Genomic DNA, 6,000 nt, shown 5'->3' with positions numbered 1-6,000 from the left:
CATTTTTGACGTCGGAATCCCGATCACCCAAAAAATGGTGTGCAATTGCACACGAAAATCGTCCAAATGAGGCGTATGCTCGCTCCGGGGCTCGTTTGACCTTCCAAATGGCCCAGAAAACCCGTGATGGCCAACCGTATGCATAGACAACGTCTTGACGGACGTCCATGAACAAATTTGGCATTTTTGACGTCGGAATCCCGATCACCCAAAAAATGGTGTGCAATAGCACACGAAAATCGTCAAAATGAGGCGTATGCTCGCTCCGAGGCTCGTTTGACCTTCCAAATGGCCCAGAAAACCCGTGATGGCCAACCGTATGCATAGACAACATCTTGACGGACGTCCATGAACAAATTTGGCATTTTTGACGTCGGAATCCCGATCACCCAAAAAATGGTGTGCAATAGCACACGAAAATCGTCAAAATGAGGCGTATGCTCGCTCCGGGGCTCGTTTGACCTTCCAAATGGCCCAGAAAACCCATGATAGCCAACCGTATGCATAGACAACGTCTTGACGGACGTCCACGAACAAATTTAGCATTTTTGACGTCGGAATCCCGATCACCCAAAAAATGGTGTGCAATAGCACACGAAAATCGTCAAAATGAGGCGTATGCTCGCTCCGGGGCTCGTTTGACCTTCCAAATGACCCAGAAAACCCGTGATGGCCAACCGTATGCATAGACAACGTCTTGACGGACGTCCATGAACAAATTTTGCATTTTTGACGTCGGAATTCCGATCACCCAAAAAATGGTGTGCAATAGCACACGAAAATCGTCAAAATGAGGCGTATGCTCGCTCCGGGGCTCGTTTGACCTTCCAAATGGCCCAGAAAACCCGTGATGGCCAACCGTATACATAGACAACGTCTTGACGGACGTCCATGAACAAATTTGGCATTTTTGACGTCGGAATCCCGATCACCAAAAAAATGGTGTGCAATAGCACACGAAAATCGTCAAAATGAGGCGTATGCTCGCTCCGGGGCTCGTTTGACCTTCCAAACGGCCCAGAAAACCCGTGATGGCCAACCGTATGCATAGACAACGTCTTGACGGACGTCCACGAACAAATTTGGCATTTTTGACGTCGGAATACCGATCACCCAAAAAATTGTGTGCAATAGCACACGAAAATCGTCAAAATGAGGCGTATGCTCGCTCCGGGGCTCGTTTGACCTTCCAAATGGCCCAGAAAACCCGTGATGGCCAACCGTATGCATAGACAACGTCTTGACGGACGTCCACGAACACATTTGGCATTTTTGACGTCGGAATCCCGATCACCCTAAAAATGGTGTGCAATAGCACACGAAAATCATCAAAATGAGGCGTATGCTCGCTCCGGGGCTCGTTTGACCTTCCAAACGGCCCAGAAAACCCGTGATGGCCGATCGTATGCATAGACAACGTCTTGACGGACGTCCACGAATAAATTTGGCATTTTTAACGTCGGAATCCTTATCACCCAAAAAATGGTGTGCAATAGCACACGAAAATCGTCAAAATGAGGCGTATGCTCGCTCCGGGGCTCGTTTGACCTTCCAAACGGCCCAGAAAACCCGTGATGGCCAATCGTATGCATAGACAACGTCTTGACGGACGTCCACGAACAAATTTGGCATTTTTGACGTCGGAATCCCGATCACCCAAAAAATGGTGTGCAATAGCACACGAAAATCGTCAAAATGAGGCGTATGCTCGCTCCGGGGCTCGTTTGACCTTCCAAATGGCCCAGAAAACCCGTGATGGCCAACCGTATGCATAGACAACGTCTTGACGGACGTCCACGAACAAATTTGGCATTTTTGACGTCGGAATCCCGATCACCCAAAAAATGGTGTGCAATAGCACACGAAAATCGTCAAAATGAGGCGTATGCTCGCTCCGGGGCTCGTTTGACCTTCCAAATGGCCCAGAAAACCCGTGATGGCCAACCGTATGCATAGACAATGTCTTGACGGACGTCCACGAACAAATTTGGCATTTTTGACGTCGGAATCCCGATCACCCAAAAAATGGTGTGCAATAGCACACGAAAATCGTTAAAATGAGGCGTATGCTCGCTCCGGGGCTCGTTTGACCTTCCAAACGGCCCAGAAAACCCGTGATGGCCAACCGTATGCATAGACAACGTCTTGACAGACGTCCACGAACAAATTTGGCATTTTTGACGTCGGAATCCCGATCACCCAAAAAATGGTGTGCAATAGCACACAAAAATCGTCAAAATGAGGCGTATGCTCGCTCCGGGGCTCGTTTGACCTTCCAAATGGCCCAGAAAACCCGTGATGGCCAACCGTATGCATAGACAACGTCTTGACGGACGTCCATGAACAAATTTGGCATTTTTGACGTCGGAATCCCGATCACCCAAAAAATGGTGTGCAATAGCACACGAAAATCGTCAAAATGAGGCGTATGCTCGCTCCGGGGCTCGTTTGACCTTCCAAACGGCCCAGAAAACCTGTGATGGCCAACCGTATGCATAGACAATGTCTTGACGGACGTCCACGAACAAATTTGGCATTTTTAACGTCAGAATCCCGATCACCCAAAAATGGTTTGCCATAGCCCACGAAAATCGTCAAAATGAGGCGTATGCTCGCTCCGGGGCTCGTTTGACCTTCCAAATGGCCCAGAAAACCCGTGATGGCCAACCGTATGCATAGACAATGTCTTGACGGACGTCCACGAACAAATTTGGCATTTTTGACGTCGGAATCCCGATCACCCAAAAAATGATGTGCAATAGCACACGAAAATCGTCAAAATGAGGCGTATGCTCCCTCTGGGGCTCGTTTGACCTTCCAAATGGCCTAGAAAACCCGTGATGGCCAACCGTATGCATAGACAACGTCTTGACGGACGTCCACGAACAAATTTGGCATTTTTGACGTCGGAATCCCGATCACCCAAAAAATGGTGTGCAATAGCACACGAAAATCGTCAAAATGAGGCGTATGCTCGCTCCGGGGCTCGTTTGACCTTCCAAATGGCCCAGAAAACCCGTGATGGCCAACCGTATGCATAGACAACGTCTTGACGGACGTCCACGAACAAATTTGGCATTTTTGACGTCGGAATCCCGATCACCCAAAAAATGGTGTGCAATAGCACACGAAAATCGTCAAAATGAGGCGTATGCTCGCTCCGGGGCTCGTTTGACCTTCCAAACGGCCCAGAAAACCCGTGATGGCCAACGGTATGCATAGACAATGTCTTGACGGACGTCCACGAACAAATTTGGCATTTTTGACGTCGGAATCCCGATCACCCAAAAAATGGTGTGCAATAGCACACGAAAATCGTCAAAATGAGGCGTATGCTCGCTCCGGGGCTCGTTTGACCTTCCAAATGGCACAGAAAACCCGTGATGGCCAACCGTATGCATAGAAAACGTCTTGACGGACGTCCACGAACAAATTTGGCATTTTTGACGTCGGAATCCCGATCACCCAAAAAATGGTGTGCAATAGCACACGAAAATCGTTAAAATGAGGCGTATGCTCGCTCCGGGGCTCGTTTGACCTTCCAAACGGCCCAGAAATTCCGTGATGGCCAATCGTATGAATAGACAACGTCTTGACGGACGTCCACGAACAAATTTGGCATTTTTGACGTCGGAATCCCGATCACCCAAAAAATGGTGTGCAATAGCACACGAAAATCGTCAAAATGAGGCGTATGCTCGCTCCGGGGATCGTTTGACCTTCCAAACGGCCCAGAAAACCCGTGATGGCCAACCGTATGCATAGACAACGTCTTGACGGACGTCCACGAACAAATTTGGCATTTTTGACGTCGGAATCCCGATCACCCAAAAAATGGTGTGCAATAGCACACGAAAATCGTCAAAATGAGGCGTATGCTCGCTCCGGGGCTCGTTTGACCTTCCAAACGGCCCAGAAAACCCGTGATGGCCAACCGTATGCATAGACAACGTCTTGACGGACGTCCACGAACAAATTTGACATTTTTGACGTCGGAATCCCGATCACCCAAAAAATGGTGTGCAATAGCACACGAAAATCGTCAAAATGAGGCGTATGCTCGCTCCGGGGCTCGTTTGACCTTCAAAACGGCCCAGAAAACCCGTGATGGCCAACCGTATGCATAGACAACGTCTTGACGGACGTCCACGAACAAATTTGGCATTTTTGACGTCGGAATCCCGATCACCCAAAAAATGGTGTGCAATAGCACACGAAAATCGTCAAAATGAGGCGTATGCTCGCTCCGGGGCTCGTTTGACCTTCCAAACGGCCCAGAAAACCCGTGATGGCCAACCGTATGCATAGACAACGTCTTGACGGACGTCCACGAACAAATTTGGCATTTTTGACGCCAGAATCCCGATCACCCAAAAAATGGTGTGCAATAGCACACGAAAATCATCAAAATGAGGCGTATGCTCGCTCCGGGGCTCGTTTGACCTTCCAAACGGCCCAGAAAACCCGTGATGGCCAACCGTATGCATAGACAATGTCTTGACGGACGTCCACGAACAAATTTGGCATTTTTAACGTCAGAATCCCGATCACCCAAAAAATGGTGTGCCATAGCCCACGAAAATCGTCAAAATGAGGCGTATGCTCGCTCCGGGGCTTGTTTGACCTTCCAAACGGCCCAGAAAACCCGTGATGGCCAACCGTATGCATAGACAACGTCTTGACGGACGTCCACGAACAAATTTGGCATTTTTGACGTCGGAATCCCGATCACCCAAAAAATGGTGTGCAATAGCATATGAAAATCGTCAAAATGAGGCGTATGCTCGCTCCGGGGCTCGTTTGACCTTCCAAATGGCCCAGAAAACCCGTGATGGCCAACCATATGCATAGACAACGTCTTGACGGACGTCCACGAACAAATTTGGCATTTTTGACGTCGGAATCCCGATCACCCAAAAAATGGTGTGCAATAGCACACGAAAATCGTCAAAATGAGGCGTATGCTCGCTCCGGGGCTCGTTTGACCTTCCAAACGGCCCAGAAAACCCGTGATGGCCAACCGTATGCATAGACAATGTCTTGACGGACGTCCACGAACAAATTTGGCATTTTTAACGTCCGAATCCCGATCACCCAAAAAATGGTGTGCAATAGCACACAAAAATCGTCAAAATGAGGCGTATGCTCGCTCCGGGGCTCGTTTGACCTTCCAAACGGCCCAGAAAACCCGTGATGGCCAACCGTATGCATAGACAACGTCTTGACGGACGTCCACGAACAAATTTGGCATTTTTGACGTCGGAATCCCGATCACCCAAAAAATGGTGTGCAATAGCACACGAAAATCGTCAAAATGAGGCATATGCTCGCTCCGGGGCTCGTTTGACCTTCCAAACGGCCCAGAAAACCCGTGATGGCCAACCGTATGCATAGACAACGTCTTGACGGACGTCCACGAACAAATTTGACATTTTTGACGTCGGAATCCCGATCACCCAAAAAATGGTGTGCAATAGCACACGAAAATCGTCAAAATGAGGCGTATGCTCGCTCCGGGGCTCGTTTGACCTTCAAAACGGCCCAGAAAACCCGTGATGGCCAACCGTATGCATAGACAACGTCTTGACGGACGTCCACGAACAAATTTGGCATTTTTGACGTCGGAATCCCGATCACCCAAAAAATGGTGTGCAATAGCACACGAAAATCGTCAAAATGAGGCGTATGCTCGCTCCGGGGCTCGTTTGACCTTCCAAACGGCCCAGAAAACCCGTGATGGCCAACCGTATGCATAGACAACGTCTTGACGGACGTCCACGAACAAATTTGGCATTTTTGACGCCAGAATCCCGATCACCCAAAAAATGGTGTGCAATAGCACACGAAAATCATCAAAATGAGGCGTATGCTCGCTCCGGGGCTTGTTTGACCTTCCAAACGGCCCAGAAAACCTGTGATGGCCAACCGTATGCATAGACAACGTCTTGACGGACGTCCACGAACAAATTTGGCATTTTTGACGTCGGAATCCCGATCACC

This window comes from Solanum lycopersicum, chromosome 3 (genome assembly GCF_036512215.1).
Source record: "Solanum lycopersicum chromosome 3, SLM_r2.1".
Lineage (NCBI taxonomy): Eukaryota > Viridiplantae > Streptophyta > Magnoliopsida > Solanales > Solanaceae > Solanum > Solanum lycopersicum.
Note: the sequence above shows the minus strand (reverse complement) of the source record.